This window comes from Passer domesticus, chromosome 5 (assembly GCF_036417665.1).
Source record: "Passer domesticus isolate bPasDom1 chromosome 5, bPasDom1.hap1, whole genome shotgun sequence".
NCBI lineage: Eukaryota > Metazoa > Chordata > Aves > Passeriformes > Passeridae > Passer > Passer domesticus.
The window spans coordinates 44,024,935-44,042,955 of NC_087478.1; the positions used below are offsets into that span (position 1 = coordinate 44,024,935).

Genomic DNA, 18,021 nt, shown 5'->3' on the forward strand with positions numbered 1-18,021 from the left:
TTCTTCCTCGTCTTAATTCGTTTGCATGAGCTGTGTATGTGAGCAACATGGCCTGCTGCAGGTTGAAGTGATGCTGGAGCTCATCTAAAACTAGGATTGTGTCTGGGGCATGCTCTGAAGCCAGTTTTTTGTTGTTCTAGTTTTTCTGGGGTTCTTTTTTTTATTTTTTTTTTTAATTGGACTTTTTCCTCTTAAGAAGAGTGATAACACTTAGGCATGTCAGAACAAAACTGAAGAATACATGGGTGATATCTAATTTTGGTAAAACAAATATGAGAATGCAGCCCTCCCTCACATCCCGTGAGGACTCTGGTTGTTGGTCAAGTCAGACAAATGGCATTTTCCTTTGTTATCAGCTGTTTGTGGGAGAGGAGCTTTGTATCAGAAATGAAGGGCAGGATTCATTCAAGTGAAAGACCTTACAGGAAATACCTGTCTTTTAGCTGTCATAATTATGTGCTTCCAACAGAAAAAAAAAATATTGTGTGGATTCATGTTTTTTCAGTTGGCTAAAATCACATGCTGGATGGGTTTCAGTAATCTAGTGTTTACAAGACAAAGGCATCTACAGTTCTTTCACTGTTAGAACACAGAATTGCAAGGTGTTAATTTTCAAATTGAATGTATATATATGCCACGTTCTTCTGGTCACACACAGAAAAACAGTAAGTAAGACATCCTACTGGTGGGATCCTGTTACACCAACTGGTGTTCCATTCGGATGACAGCACATTAGTCTTAGAGGCTGAAAAGGAAATAAGTGTGATTCCTGCACCTGACCAAACAACTTGCTGTTAAACTGTGAGAATATTGTTTAAAATTAAATCCTGATTAGAAGTAACCAAACATTTCTCACCTTTCCAAGCAAACTGTTTTGGTGGTTAATTAAATCTATTGTTGCAATACAAGTTAGCAATATTTGGAATTTTGTGCAATTTTACCATCAGCATGGCTAACAGTCATATGAGAAGCAAACAATACCATAAACATTATTATAAAAAGGTGGAGAGTACTCTAACCTGTGTGTAAGGGTTAAATAGGATAAGCTTCTCACACATTTTCAGTCTTAGAGTGAGAGGGATGTCATATGGAACATTTTAAAGATCTACCCCTTCTACATGTGATACAATGAATTAAAGTTACTTGTCTGTTACAAGTGCTGCCCTTGAGGAGACAGGGCAAAAAAGGAATAGCAACAAAGGTAGCGAGTGTCTTGTAAACATGGAATGACATGGCATCATGTTAATTTGTTGCAAATGGCATCAAAATATTTTGATGGGGGAATATTTTTTGGAAAATTGCATTCGGACATTAAATGTTTGTGTTTTGAAGAAATATTTTTTCACTATGAATAAGGGTTTTTTCTGGCAAAAAGATACATAGGGTGTATGAGTTCAACTTTGAGCTTAAGTCAGAAGGACAACAGAACTTAATTTCTCTGTCACTCCTTCTGTTAGGAAAACCAGTTTGTTTGTGACTTCCTTTCAGAGGTATAAAGTTCTGGAGGAGTGAATATATACATGCAACTCTTCTACTGCAATTTCATGTTACCCTCTGATGAACAGGGCTTGAAGGGAGGGAACATGACCATATGGAAATGGCTTTCTTATCCAATTGGAAACAGGCTTAGTCTGCTTGCAGGAGGGGTCATAAACCCCTCAAAATATTTCTTAAATAATACAGTAGAAGAACTCACAGAGCTGTATTTTAATGGCCATTAATTGCCTCTGCTGCGCATTCAGGATCAGGATACATGGAATACATATGCTTGTATTATGAATGGAAGGAAAAATATCTTCTGCGCAAAAGAAAGTCTAATGTTAATTAAAATTTTCCAGGGGTTGGGTTGGATAATTCTCTTTTGTGTTCTTAAATCTCTTTTGATTTTAATTGCATGACAAAAATTGACTGTAAGTGTAATGTTAGCAAATGTTCATATTTGATTACAGGCATCTGTGAATGCTAAGTCAAAGAATTGAATTACTTTAATTGGAGTGGGTTTGTTTTCTGTTTCTTCATGAGGTTTTTTGTATATTGTGGTTTGGTTTTTTTTTCCCCAAGACATCCACACTAGTAATAAAGCTTGTACTGTCAGTATGCTGAAGGTCATTCCTATAATCTATTCAACAAGATCTGCTCCCTTTTAGGTGGAGAAAAAAAAATCAACTGAGCATACCTAAAAATGTCTAGAAAATCCTATTACACTTACTGAATTTCAGTTATGCATTTCAGATTCACATAGAATTCAATGAGTGCTCAGATCAAACACGAACATTTGTAGCAAGTTTCCAATGTTATGCACAGGGTTTCCCTCCCTCCCCCTTTCTGTGCTGTCTTAGAGAAACAAGGAAATTCTTCTCAGATATGGTAAAATGAAATTATTAACATTAAAACATACCTAATACTGCGTGATATATTGTAAAACTGGAAACAAAGGTAGGATATGTCTTATCTGTCTGTCGTGACTCCCTGTGCATCTGTCTGTCTCTCTAGAGCAAGTCAATAAAAATGATTAGAGCTGGCATCTCACAATCGTACACCCTTAAAGCATGAAGCAATAATACTGTGAAGGAAATTTTTTTCTGACCTTTTCAAATTACATCCAACTGTCTAGGGAATTTCTCAGTGACTAGAGGTAATAAAGTTCAATCCGTTTTGCCGGTCGGCTTCAAATTTAGCTCCTCAGAAGCCCTAACTTATCTATTCTTTTTATCTTGGCCTTGGCATCTATTCAGTACAGTAATCCATGCATCTAATCTTTTTTTTCTCTCCCCTCTCAGGTTTAGCTGGTGGATCATATTGTGAAAACTGCAGCCATGAAAGGCCCTCCATTTACTGCACCCTTCAAAACGAAATGTTAGCATGGGAGGCTAAGCTGGTATGTTGCCTTTGAGAGGCTCTTGTTGAATTTAATTAGCTTTTAGATTTCATCTCCATCTCGCATCTCAGCTTTCACCATTGTGTGTGATTTAGGCTTCACTGACTTCCATTATTTAAAACTTTTTCAACTTAGCTGTGCCACTTTAGAATAATGAGGTGAGAGTAAAGTTTAAAGTTCATTGTCTTAAATTGATTTCTAATTAGTTTTTATGATATGAGCTCAGAAACAATAGAGACACAGCCTCTCAGTAAGTTAGGATTCAAGTGACAAGGACAAACAACCATCTCCTCATGTCTTTTTTCTGATTTTACTCCATGAAGTAAAATTAGAAACAGGTAAATAATGTTTTTAGCAAAATATTTCTTAAATTATTTTTAAATTTATGAAAAACTGGGCTTTACTGCTCTCTCTTCCCTGAAATATTGAGTCAATGTTTAGATATATATGTGATCTGCTGATGAATGATCTGCAGAATACTCAAAATGCATGCATATCTAAAAGCACCTGTAAAACACTTGCTTTTAATCATGCAAGTAATACATTGGAAGACATATGAGTTCCATATTAGGTATCATAATAGAGTTGCAAGGGAAAGAGTAGCTACAAAATGATTTGGTAAAGATAGGAGATTTGGGGTTTTTTTCTTTTTTCTTTTTTCTTTTTTTTTTTTTTCCGAATTCTTCTTCATTTTGATTCTCACTTCTGAAGTGAAGGGAAACATGGTCAGATGGGTAAAGCACAAAATTGGGAGTTTCTTGATCTTGCCCCTGTGTGTAAAAGGGCTTCTATCAGGGCTGTAATGTTTGTCAAGTCACTCAATCACTTTGTACCATAACCCTGGCTATTGTGAAAAGCTCTCAGGGAATGCTCAGCAGAGGATGAGCACAGGGTGGAATCTGACTCTTTCACTGTGTTTAATGGATTCAGCTAAAAGGAAATAGGTTCATTTTTAATCAAAATATATTATGCTGCATTGATACCAGCCATGTTGAAAGTGGGATAATCAGTAATCTGAAGGCCTTTCATGCCTGAAAGAATTGCATTCTCAACAAAATTACTGAGGTTATCTTTAATTCTGAAATTAATTTAGGAAAAACAGTAACCCACATTCGTAAGGATTCTCACATTCACAGGTATTTTTTTAGTGTCCTTACTGTCACTTCCTAAAAAGAAATGTTGCTAAATTGACAGATCCAGTTATATTTTTAATCAAGCAGGAATAAGCATGTCAAAATTCTTTTATTAGTTTAGTGCAAAAGATAACATACTTAAATTTGCAATATGCTAGATCGTGTCCTTGTCTCAGACATAATATGGAAGGACATATTAGAGTGTGCACAAACACTCAGTTTGGTATTAAAATAAAATTAAATAAATGTTTGTGGGGATGTGTTAATTTGCTTTCACGTCTGGAAAGCTCCGCTGGTACACGTACAGTTATTTTTTAGTAGAGTCAAATGTTTTTCAGTCTACATGAATTAGGCTTCTCCTGATACTCCAGCATTCAGGTTGTTCTCTAGATATGGAGAAAAGCAACACAAAAGGGTCCATAGTTTGCCAAGTATCAGAGGTCTGAGAAATACCTCATGGAAAAAGCAAGTTTTAGCTTCTCAAAGCAATGTCATTGTTGTTATATCTATATATATATATATATTATTCTTTTTTAACAGTAGGTGTTTGAAAAATATACAATATCCCCCATAATATTTCAGGCAGAAATAGAAAGGAACAGGATAATTTTGAATGAAAGCAAGATATTAAGGTGGTGGCAATGTGGATTTTCTTTCAGTGAACAAGTTCTTATTTCCAGAATTCTTTCTAATTTGCACACCTGAATACTGTGTAGCAGCAGTACTACTGACAGGTTTTTCTACCACATTGATGGTTTTCAGCTCAAAAGTATTGAAAATTAATTATAATGAATATTTTTTTAATTCCATCCAGCACAGTATATATGACATAAAATGATCAAAGTTGTGATATCCAAATGCTTACATTTCATTTCTTGGAATGTCTGTATGGACAACCATGAAACTAAAGGTGTTGTTTTCCACTTGGAATGTAGCTATGTTTTGCTTACCTGGTCAAAGACAGGCATTATGGATTACTGAAGGCCTCAACACCTCAGAACAATATTCTAGTTTTTATTATTACTGGGGAATATTGAAATCTTCTTTGCAAACTAATCCATTCCTTAAAGTAGTTAATTAAAAACAAACAAACAAACCATAAGTGTCTTTCAAATCAAACATACAACATTATGTCTTGTAGTGGGAAACAACAGATGTCCTGATGTTTTTCTGGTTTAATGTCTTTATAGCTTTCCTGATTCTCATAAATAGGGAGTACAATAATAGTATGCTAGGGGTAGGTATATGAAAATGGTGTTTCAGCTTTGCTTTTCCTCTGTTAGAAAATAACTAGTTTAACAAAACTTTTTGAGAAGAATATACTGTAGATTGCATCAAAGTGACTCCTGTCCATGCATCAGTGGTGTTAAAATAGGAGTTTGCATTGTGCATATCAAAGGGATTGTGTGAATGTTATCGATACACTGTTGTTCACTGCTATTTATATTTTCATCATTAGTCCATAAAGTCTTAATAATTAACTCTCTAATTTCCCAGAAAAAGCATGGTAATTTGTTGAACTGGTTGAAGGAAAAAAAAAAAAAAAAGCTGACCAATCTGGCATTGTAAGTTAATAGTATACAACAAAGCATAGTCATAATTAGTCGAGAAAAGGACTTTCCCTGTTCATTCCAGTTCATAATAAAAAGTGCCTCACCAAAGTGACTTAGAAAATAATACATTCAGACTGAGCAGAATTACTGCCTAGCAGATTCTATTTATCTGTAGCTTAAAAAGCAGCTGCGTTTTTGTAAAAAGCAATGAATGTGGCAGTCCTACTTAAAGGTAGAAGAAAAAGAACACCCCTTGTTTTGTAATAAGGGGATTTTCAATTTAAAAGAGAGAGAGAGCCTGTTGTGTGAAGTATGGTTATTACATTCACTGTATTCTATCTCACCCACCAGGAGGCTAATAACGAGGGAGTCAGTGAAGGAGACCAATGCCACAAGGGTTATCTCGCAGCCCCAGATGCTGGATAAGTTGAAGGAGGCAGAATCGCTTTTGGATGACATTCAGGAAGGCCTTGAATGATTATCTGGTGAAGAAAAGACTATTCTTTTCAAGGTAAACAGTCCATTTCATCTGTCTGCTGTTGGTGTTGGTGTAAAATATGTTTATATAAATATCTCTAAAGTTTATTTTTTATCATTTTTCAGGGTTTTTTTTTCCTAGATGCAGCAATGATCTATTAGGAATCCTTTTTGAGACAAAGGATCCACTCCACCTCCAACCTAAGGAAATGCTTTGAAGGAATTGACAAGCTCACTTTTAATCACAAGAGAGAAATTACCCACATGGAGTCAGCAGAAAATGAAAAAGTAGAGCTCGTGCTGTGAATAATTCCAGCAAGTGCCAAGGGGCTAGTTGAGAAATGGCTTCATGAGGTGAATATCTTTAGCTCTTACTTAGGGTTTGGTTACTGTATGATAATTTTCTCTTTTAGGAGCAATGAATATTATAAGTGTACACTAAATAGCTCTCTGAATATTTGTCAAGATGTTGACAGATTTCAGCCTTATTGTTGTTATTTATTTCAACTAATTTAGCATCTGCAAACATGCAGAAATTAATTCTAATAAGAAGCTGTCTTGAATCAGGCTGTCAGCAGAAGTCGGTCTGTGTCTGAAACCATGTGTGTGAATATATGTTTGAGTCTACATGTATGTGTTTTTGTGCTTTCATGGTGTAATGTCTGTAGTTCAGGAGGATAATATGTAAAAAATAATCAAAGAAATGTAAGATTTTGAATGCTTCCCTCCACCCTGCAGAAAGTGTGTCCCATTGTGTTGGAGGGGTTTAATATCCAATCATTTTAACAAAAGGGAAAAGAAATTATGTCACTGATAACATCCTAACCTTTCCCCTTTGGGCCCTCTAATCTAAATTCATTGGTTTCAGTACGAAATTAGTTTGGTGACCTTTTTTGTTTGCTTTGTTTAACCTTCCTCTCCCAGTGGATGGGAATGGGACCTTCCATTCTTTTTTCTTTCTGGGCATTTTTCTTCCATGTGTTTACCTTTCTTCTGGGGTAGGATCAGCCTCAGGAATTCCACTTCCCCTTTGTTCACTGTTGCGGGTACTGGTCTTGTCCTCAGTGGCTTGTGCTCCCTAGGCAAGGGTAAGTGACAGGGACCAGCACCCAGCTCCAGCAGGAGAAGTGAGGGGAGGCTGGGGGATTGCTGTTTGTATAGCCAGATGATTGGGCAGAAACTGGGGGGGAATCCCTGGGCAGTGAAACCTGGAGCAGGTACAGGTTGAAGATGTTTGTCCCTATTCTCTATTGTGTTCCTACCGCTGGGTGAGCAAAGCCAGGCTGCATGAGGCCACTTGTGAATCCCCTTTTCCCACACAATGAAGCAGCAATGTGCCAGCTTTGGATGGAGCCCCTTTAGGGAGTGACTGCACAAGGTTTAAAATGATCCATCTGCATCATTATTCAGGCTAGGGAAAGGAGAAGAGAAGGGGATGATTTAGGCAAGCTCAAACACTTCCCACCCTGCTCACTGTGTCGAGCCACTAGCTTGGTTTTGGACTAGATTGCAGGCAAAGTCATCTTCCATTAAAAAAAAAAAAAAAAAAGGGACCGTGGAAAAGTGGCCATCCTGAGGAAAAACCCAGATTCTCAAGCATATGATATAATTTTTAGTTTTCACTTTCTTCCACATATGAAACAGGATTGAAGGAGGTGAGCAGCTGTGTTTATTTTAATACATCTATTTTAACCCTCACCTAAAAACAAATGGGAAATGAGTGCATTAATCTGGATCAGATTAGTATCTCTTTCTCCCTCAAAAGTGCAACCTGAGATTAATGAATATAAACTAGAGTTTCATATGCAGTCTTTAAGTCATTTGCATGTTTTATGCATGATAATTGAATTTATTTATGCACTTCCTTTCATTTAATGATTTCTCACTCTTTTCTATGCTATCAACATTATATTATGCAAGAAGTAGGATTTGGTAGGCAAGAAAGGATAGCAGTATATAAATCAAACCTGAGTTAATTTTGAGTTCTAGTGTCAACACTAGATCAGAATTAATATTGGTCCCATGCCAGTGGGTTTACATGGCTGGGAAGGTGTAAAATATTTTTGGTAAAGCATAGATTTTAGCTTGAGACATTTCTGATGTAGCCTAGTTTGCTTGCAAGTGCACAAGCAAAATTATTTTCAAATGGCAGTTAAATTATTGTATTGACTTTTCAATGACCCTAGAGACTTGTGTTTCTACTTGGCCAATTAGTAGTAATAAGAAGATGAATAGTAATTACACTAATAAATAACTGTGTTCAGACCAGGACCTCAGTATTAGAGTTTGGGTTAGAAAATAAGGATATTTTATAATTTGTCTCATTTTGGTCTTTCATCAGGAGAAGTATGGACTTTGGAGCTGTAGTAAATTTGTCATAGCCAAGAATGTAAAAGTCCTAGGGATGAGAGGGTCATATTTGACAGGAGTTCTGTGACAGTAGCTGTTTCAGTGTCATAAGTAGGGAATCTTGTTCTGCTTCTGCAATTAATCTCAGATGTCTTAAAGATGTCTTAGTGTTGGAGTCCGATTTTTTTATAATGCATGCCAGGAAGTTACTGAGGAAAATTAGGAAAAAGATGCTGGTAGTGGTGCTTTCATAGCGTTTATCTATACCAGTTTCTTTTGTGTCTCTTGTCTTTCCTTATGTCTTGAAAGATGTATGTGGAAGTGATATTTTTCTGTGGCGTCCTGTCTTTTATCAGTGAATTAAATGGTTGTGTCTTGTGATTGTTTCTTGATTCTCGTAGGTAGGAATGTGTTTAAAGGCTAAAGCTTTGTTAATTTGTGATGTAACCATTTCAGTGTCTTTCTTGTCATTGAAATGTAGTTTAAAATGTTCAGTAATGTAGCATGAAATCATTGGTTAGTTTTGGAATGGTGATGAAATCATGTGAAGAAAATAAGTATTGCATCTGATCAAGATAAATTCACTCTAGTGTTTTATGGCTTTTTATTCCTATGTGATAGTAATAAAGTCTCATGTAGGGATGGAAGCCATGAAATACATTGTGAAAAATCATCAACTCAGATGGGGCCATCAGGATAGCATGCTGTAGTTGTAGAGTTATGGAGAATGATTGGAAGATGGTTTAGTGTGTCATTTTGACTACCATGTTTTTGCATTTTGTTTCTTCATCCTTCACCCATGTAGTTTGAAGAGAGGAAATCAGTTTGTAACGAGATGAGCCATCTTTACCTCAGTGTTCAGTATTTAAATTGTTCATACATCTTTCATTTTCTGCCAAAGATAACACTGTATATGAAACCCTTACCTAAGAATTTAATATAGCTAATAAACACATGCCAAAATGAACACAAAGAAATGGCAACGATTTTCTAAATGCTTGGAAATAAGGAAGGAAACAAAGCAAGGTCTACCCTGGTAGCAACTGGTCCAGACTTTATTTCCATGTTTAAGAGTAAATCTGAGATGTAACTAGTGATTTAAAAAGAATTATTTTCTCTTCTTGCATGTCTTTCTGAAAGTGTTTGTTCTTTTTCTCTCTGGAACTGGGATGAAGGCTGACAGTGATGGGCTCAGAAAACAATTTGTGACAAATTCCTTACAGTGCTGCTATTCCACATATTGCCTTACTGCTCTGTCTCCTTTGCTTTTGTACATCAATTTCCTTTGGGAATGTTTTGGGGAATGTGATTTGTTCTAATGCGACTATTTGCAACTTTTCTGTTGTAATATTTCTCTGAAGCATATGTTAATAAAACATTATTGATTTTTTTGTACTTTGACTCCTTTATTATTTCTCTTAGGTATGATTTTTTTCCCCCTCTCTGCTAAAAATACTGACTTTATTGTAATTAAGGTCATCTTCTGGTGAAAAGCCCTACCAATAATTAGGCAGAATGTATATTTCCCATTTTATTATCAATTTTAATTTCTTCTTTAAAGTAAACAGCACATGGAGAAATAGACTATAATTAAATTCCCATATGTTGTGTGGCAATTATTTCAGCCTTACTTGGGCTTAAAAAGGGTAGACACAGGTTTGCTTCAATGGTGCCATGTGAAAGAAAAGTTAAAAAACCACATAAAAACCTATAAAACACATTATCCTCAGACTCCTATTAAAAAAAGCCTATTTTCCTCCTCATGTCTTAACAAAAATTTTTCCAATAGTATCCAGGATGTACAGCCAAGAGAATAAACTGCGTTTATTTTTCAACTTTTTATTTGGCTAAGATAAAAAATTTCTTAATCTTTTCAATACCTACTTTGATTGTAACTTTTCAGAGACCTGCGACAAAGTCCTTTAAACTTGGGCTCCTGTACTCTTTTTCTCCATTTCTACCAGTTTAATGGTGAATTGCAATTAAACTATTCTGTTGGTAAATTTAATTTAATCTTTAATCTTTACTGCAAACTATACTTTGAAAAGTAGTCTACAATCCCACCTGTAGAGTATATTTTCAGTACTGTATTTTGTTTCCAAATTATTTCAAGACTCAAAAGTTATAGCACTCTGAAATAACACCAGAGGTGATTTCGTCCTTGGAGACAAGGCACTGGAATGGTCTAAATGTGCTTCGATAACTCTCTTCATGAGCTGTTTGCAGATTTAACTCCACTGTTACTTCAGAAGCAGCTGCAAGTGCCCACGAGAATTCACCCTGGAGTTAATGAGCAATGACCTGTCCTGGAGTGGTCACACCTTAGTGTTAGTGGAGGACAGAGTGTTACTTTGGGATTGTATTTTCTTTCTAGTAGTACTTCATCTGTAGATGTTGCAGATAACCTTTTTTAGTATATTCTTTTCTGAAAACAAAATTTTGCATTTGTATCCTAATTATTTTCCTTTCCTTCTGCCTCCAGGGTGGAGCTCATATATTTTTCTTTCCTGAGCAAGAAATATGCTTTCTTATATATTCTGAAATATGATATATTCAGATCTACTTCTTTGAATTATGCATTGTAAGACCTTGACAATCAGGTTTTAAGTGACACCTTGCCATGATGGCAAAGAGAGTATTTTTCTTGTCAGTGTCAAATTGAGTAAAAAGTGTATATGTTTAAAATGTAGTCAGTTGTCAGAAAAAAGCAAGGTCTTGTCACAAAGATGAAATGTTAAAGTTACCTCTTTGTTTAATATATTGTAAATGTCCATATTACGTGTGTTCTTAATAAATTAACAGCCTTAGTCAAGAGCAAGAAAATGTTCTACTTATACCTCCAAAATACTGTCTGAGGTAGTGGACATACCAGCTCTCAGGAGAAGCAGCATCTTGGTAGGCTCAGATCCAAGCAGGATTTCCTAAGTCTTTCTTGAATAATGCAAACAGCTCGAGGGTCACCTAATTAGGTACTTGGGCAGCTAAATGTTTCAAGAGGATTTTTTTTCAACTTTGAAATTAAACACTTTGGCTTGACCTAAGTTTTCAATGATTTGGTCAATCCTATGTTTTGTTTTGAATGAGTTAACTTGGTTACTTTTAGAACACCAGCAAGTAGGGAAATTCCAAGAATCATTACAGAAAAAAAAGTTTGATCCCTATTTGGGACAAATAGTTTTTTTATTGTTAATTCACTTATGCTTCCTAGTGTTTATGGTAATTTTTCCTACCTCCACAAGAAAATATAGTGGGGAAGGTGTCTCCTTGGTACTTCAGCCCTGGAAGCACTTGTGCATCTGAAAAATGTTAGAAGAGGTATGTGTGAATGTCCTGTTCTGATAAAATCTGGAGACTGACAGTATTCCGAGGTGATACGAATTTCTTGTTCTGGCCAAAGTTCTTGCATTTTCTGCAGAATTTTCTGTGAGTGCAGGTCTGGTCATGCTGAGGAGCTCCCCACTCTATGGTCCATTTCAGTACATTTCTGTGGGATATTTTTTCTGTCTTCATTGTTTTCTTTTTCCATTGGCAATAAGATCGGACCAGGAAACAAAATGTAGGGGGACAGGGAGAGGTAGGTATGCAGCAGAGATGGGGAGCCAAAGAAAGGATCAGGGGGTTAGTGAAAGCTGCATGACTGGATTCATTCCAGCCCTCCTCTGCAGAGAAGCTTTTGTGAAACTCACTGTGGCTTCTGAAAGGAAGGTCCCTATTCATCCAGCCCCCGAAGGAGATCATACTAATAGGCACCAGGATCACAAAGACACTCACCACCTGCTGTCAGAAGTGCAGGTCAGGCTTTGTTTGCTGTGCTGAATGCTTTTTTTCTTTAAAAACTGCAGTGTAGGTATTATTTGGCAGAGTTTATGATTCTTTCATGTCAGCATTTCAAATTTTGAAAGACAAAAAAGAAAAACAGATACTGTCCATATAGTTGCAGGTGGACACAGAATGTACTTCTTGCCACTGACACAATGTAGAGCTCATAAGAAATTTCTGGAATGTGCAAAAGTGTAGATAATAAAACCATATCTCAAACAATTTGATTTAAAACTAAGACATTATTTATTTTCATAATAAAATGAATTTTTATTTAATTTTTATTGAGGATTATTATTTTGGCAGACAGTATTAGTATACTCAAGTTTTCTAAAGTGACAGTGTATTTAAGTGCTCATTGAACTTTTTACCTTAAAACTTTTGCATTTAATTTCACATTAACAAAATGGATCTTTAATTTTATTTGGCTTGTCAGAATGAAAAAAAAAATCTACATTTGTAACCAGTCTATCAAATTTTTCCTTTGAGAGAAATAGAAAATAAATTAACTGTAATATAGAAAATGTTCAGTGTAGACTGCTTCACATTCCCAAAATTTAATTTATATTAATCCAGGATTCCCAAGGTTGCTTAACTTTGTGCTGAAATAAATAACCAAATTGGAAATGTAAATATCATAAAGAATATGTATTTGAAATCACAGGAGTTCTGCCAGTGGTGTCTGAAGTGTGTCATGAGTCTTGTATGTGAAACAACTGACAGTGTCTCCTTTTTCTTATGTGACCTCATGAACGCCTATTTTAAGGAATAAATTTCTTTCTGTTTTGAGATAATTGGAAACTTTTGAAGGATACATTGTGATAAAAATGGAATTAAATCAGTTGCTTGAAGCAACAAATGTAAACATCAGAGGTATTGCATGCTTGATCCAAGTAGGAACACAGCTGCAAATAATTTAAAACTAAACTGTATTTTTACATCAACATGGTTAGACAAAAATGCCTTATTAAGTAATTGCTATTGTGACATAAGCTTTGTGTAGTAGCTGAATTACTTGGCAGAGCTAAAACATCAAGCTACCTTGGGAATCTACCACATTCTTTAATTTTCTGATTGATTAAATGGATTGTTTGACATTTTGGCAGAGCTTTGAAATCACAGCATAACAAAGACGCCTTTCATCGCTCATTATTTGCTCTCTTCAGGCTTAGCGCAGATTCTTTGAAATGAAAGGTTTAAGGTGCTTCTTCCCTGGGTAATTTTTGTTCCAGTTCACATTTTTGCTAGGAGTGTCACATTTCCAACTTAAATTCCCTACTGTGTAAATGCAGTTTCTTATAATGACAGTATAACCTATGGAGATATGTAATCTTGAAAAACACTTTTATATATCTCACAATGGTGGTACTGAAGAATTCAACACGACCTGTCTGCTATCAGAGAGGCTCTTAACCCTTCCACCACCAGCATTTTCTGGAGTGCAGGAAGCCGGGCAAAGCGGTGAGTGTTTTTGTTCAGGTTGTGACAATGTTCAGCTCTCTGCTGACCTGGGGGCAAGAAGACAATGTCATGCAGCAAATTTGGGGGACAGTTCAGAGACAACCATGTAGGTTGGAGGCCAATTGACATTGTCACCTTGATACCAATGAGAAAATGCACTGCCTAATTGTGCTTCATGTCAGTAGTGAGCAACAGTCAGACAAAACAGTCTTACTTTCAGTGTAACTGCGCAGTTCTCTCTACTGAAAAGCAGCTCATGAGGGTACCTACAGGCTTATGGGCAGTTCTGCACCATGCTGATTCTCAACCACAAGCTTGGTGGAGCTGGATAGCAAGCACATAGATGAAGTGAGACCTTCAGTGTCTTCTACTCATGCATTTTAATGGCAGAAATCCTTGGGCATGCTGAGTGAGGGACTCCTGGTTTTCAGCCTGTGTCCTTCCTAATACCACGAATACAGTTAAGTCAAATTGCTTTTACAGTTGCCCTCAGAGGGGTCTGTGTGTCCTCCCTCACAGCTGTGGACAGCAGTCCGAGGCAACACAATCCTGAGGACATAGCTGTAAGAATTCCACTGCCATGGTAAAATTTCTGATCCAAAAAATTCCTTCCATGAGCCTGCATCAATAATGGAGTTTCTAACATACAGCAATATGTTTACATGGTCTTCCATGACCACCAGATATGCTTTTTGAGCTGTGATGGGTTCATGAACAGTTAGAATTTGCACACTGCTTGCTAGTCACAACATTTCTTGCTCAGCATGACTTCCTATAATCCATCTCCATCTCTTGTGCTTTTCAAGACAGATAAATACCTTTGAATATGGAGAAGTGGGGTTATAAACTCACAAAAATTAAGGTGCAATTCTTTCCTTTTCTCATACCATGGGAAGAAGAAATGCTAGTCTCCTGTTCAGTGACCAGGCACATACAGATGTGTCTGAAAGGTAAGTTTTGCTTGTGTGTGTCTAAGAACCCACATTTGTTTCCAGCCATTGCACCTGCTTTGGAGGGGATGCTCATACTTGCTGTGACTCCCTTCCTGAGAGTGGGAGCAGGATCCCATAATTAGCAATCTTTTTCTGAGGTCATATCTTGAATTGGAATTTATATGGTAGCCAAGTCTGTCCTGACTTTGACAATTTTTCTAGCTGAGGGAAAACACAAGAAGTGTTTTTAATATTTCTCTACTGTCAACATTGCTGTAATATTTTAGGTGAATATAGCCTTTCCAACACTATTAATGAACTACGTTACTACATTAGTTTCTCAATATTATGTCCATATGATAGAATTATGAACAACATAAAAACTTATGAAGCAACATACACAAAATCAAAGAAGTACAAAAAGATGCCCAGTTCTCTGTTTAGCAGTGTAGGCACATACAAATCTCAAAAGAAGGGAGAAGCAATCTTTTACATGCATTTTGGCAAAGTCTTCTGTTACATACAGTAGGTCAATTAATAAAAGGTCCCCCACTGCACCAAACCCAGTGGAAAGGGCACTTGGGACCTAACCTTCTTTATGGCTACAAAGACAGGTAGTGTTTCACCTGAAGGGGAACAACTTTAATTGGAAAGGTGAGGAATTTTCAGATATCCCAACTCACTTATCTGAGTTCAAGAGCTTTCAGGTAAAGCCTTAAGCATCCTAATAGCTCATCAGCTGGATAAGTATGAACACCACCAGTATCACATCTGGAATGAGGTGTTTTTCTAAGTCAAAGGATTTAGAATACAGCTCTAGAGTACATTTATGAGTTGTGCAGCTGAGGTTGGGATGTATCAGAAGGAAACGGTTAATATGTGAAGGTTAGGAATTGGTAGGTTCCCAGAGCCAGAAAACAAAGGTATTTCTGTGCCTGATTCCTGGAAAGCCATGTGATCAAAAGTGAGATTTGTGGGAGGAAAAATGTGATTGTGCAACTTATAAATGGCAAGGGAGTCTGTGTATAAAACATTACATGTCTCTTCATGTACGATAATGGTTAAGGTTTTAGACATGTGCTTGAATTATGCCTGAGGTAGCTGCAGAATGGGTGTTTATAGCACTATAGCTGTCCATGTACATGCTTTTAGTCTGCTGCAAATTAAAGGAAATGTGACTTTGTACCTCAGTCATTTCAATTTGCATTTGCTGAGGGCTGGCAGCACTTACTGGGGTTCAGCTGATGTGGTGGCTGGATTATGAAGTTGAACCTGGGGCCACAGCAGGATACCAAGTGCATGCATGAATCCTGCATGTACAGCAGGTTATAACAATGACAAAGTCATTACTGACTTGATTTAAAATTAAAGAAAGCAAAATTCCCAAAGGTTTTACATCTTACCAATTCTGAGATCATACGGCAGTTTTATTTAGTGTAAGACTGTTTAAGCCGTGGCTCCAGAGACAAAGTCATCTGCTTTGCGTCACGTATCTGCATCTGGTGTGCCTCAGCTCTAGAAAGAGCAAGACCTTCAGGTTTCATTGCCCTCAGAGCCGTGGCACGTGTGTCATCGGCCATGCTGCTTAGGAAGACCTTGCTTAAGCACCGGTCTTAGTCTTTTTCAGTAACGCCACCTTGTCAATTTTAGTTCTCACTTTGTTATCTTACCCCTGTATTAGACTCAATACCACCACCCAAATAGCTTAGATAAGCTCTAAATTTGCTGAAGGAAGGTTCTGCTTTTAAATATAGCCAAGCTGGTGCATGAAATTCTGCTTCAATGTGTCACAGGTAAATTTTCCTTAATTTCAGCCCTGTATCTTAAGCCTAAGATTCACCTTGGCTGATTATGCTTTGGCAAATATTCAGTTCTTTTCTTATGCTTTATGTTGCAGTATCTGCCTCTAGTTAGCTCAGCTCAGGAAAGCACCCTATATAACAAAAGTATGCTCTCAAAATTAGTTCAGCGTATAATTTAGTTCTGGTTTTTTTTTTTAAATGTCTATAATATTTATGTTGTATTTTGCATTGTGCATGTATTTGAGAGTAAAACCTGGATGGGTTAGTTCTACCCAGAGTAAGTGGTAGTTAATGAAACCTTTTATTAATAAAGTTTAGATAATTATCTGGGTAATTGTACAGACAAATAATTCAGTAATTTGAAATGATTTATTCTGTGTATAATGATACTTTATTCCCTCTAAGTGCAGTTTAACACGTTAATTACAGAGACTCAAGGGACTTGTGAAGAGTTATTCTAGTGATCATATGCTATTAATTCTCCAGGGACACTGCTTTTTTGGAATAGCACCTACAGAATGGTTCAAACCTCCAGCCAATATGCAGCATTGGCAATTAAAGATTAAAAAACCCAACAAAACAAAAGCTGCCCTCCATTGTGAGGTGGGGTTTAGGGTTTTATTTTTTATTTTTTATTTTTTTTTAATCGGTTGATTTCGAATTTGATTTTTGTATGAGAACACACCACATCATTTCATCCTGTCGTTCCATATGACAGTTTCGGTAAATTGCTAATCTTACAGCTCTTACAGTTGCAGACACCAGGGAGATAAATCTGGTATTAAATAAAATAGATCACTCAGTGTTGCTAGTCAATAATGCTAATATGTACCTCTGCTTTAGTCTGTGATAGCATCTTTTCCACTGATACCTCAATGATGTATTTTGCAAATGCAGAACAGAAAAGCCTTGCAAGCACTTGTTCTCTGAAACTAATATAATGCATCTCATACTCAGGTGTGGAAACATCAACCCCTGTGCATTAGAACTATTGCTGTCTGACAAAAACCTCAATTTTGTAAATGAGGAGATTTGGTGGTTTATTTTACTTTCTGGTTCTTTAGGGGTTTTGTTTTGGTGGTTTGTTTTTCATGTTTTTTTGTTTGTTTTCTTGGGTTTGTTTTGGTTTTGGTTTGAAAAATCTTTGATTGCTGCAAGGCAGAACTTCATGAAAACCTGACTCATTCCTAACAGCTGGTAAGAGGTGGCACAGCTAGAAGATTTCTCATATCTGGACAGTCGGGGTTTGCTGGAACTGTTGTGATCCTTGTTTTGGTGTGGTGGTTTGAGAACCAGCTTCATGCCAGGCAGCTGGGAGCCCCTTGTCATCCCAGGATATCAGAACCCCCAGATCTTTTCTGTGCAGCAGGGAGGGGAGCTGCCCCAGGTGTGACAGAGGCATCTCTGTGGGCTTCCTGGAGAGTTGTTACTGAGCAAGGATAAGTCCTGAAGCGTGTGTGAATTAAGGTTCTCAGTTGTTATTCTACTCCATGTAAATGGGAAACTGAACAACACCAGAACACTGACAGTGCTATTGATCATCTGTGCAACCAGTGCTTCAGACAATTCTCCTGGGGAATCGTTTGTCAACAGTAGTACATTCTGCCATGTCACATT

General features: G+C 36.8%; 1 long non-coding RNA gene across 2 annotated transcripts in view; it reads left to right on the forward strand.

The window, feature by feature from the left end:
• The window catches only part of LOC135300403 (uncharacterized), a 52,386-nt gene extending 42,601 nt beyond the window's left edge, over positions 1 to 9,785 (forward strand). For both annotated transcript variants that reach the window (XR_010362296.1, XR_010362295.1), the window contains 3 exons: positions 2,781 to 2,878; positions 5,916 to 6,075; positions 6,168 to 9,785. This is a non-coding gene — a long non-coding RNA (uncharacterized LOC135300403). The remainder of the gene's footprint in view (positions 1 to 2,780; positions 2,879 to 5,915; positions 6,076 to 6,167) is intronic.
• Positions 9,786 to 18,021: the final 8,236 nt, after the last annotated feature.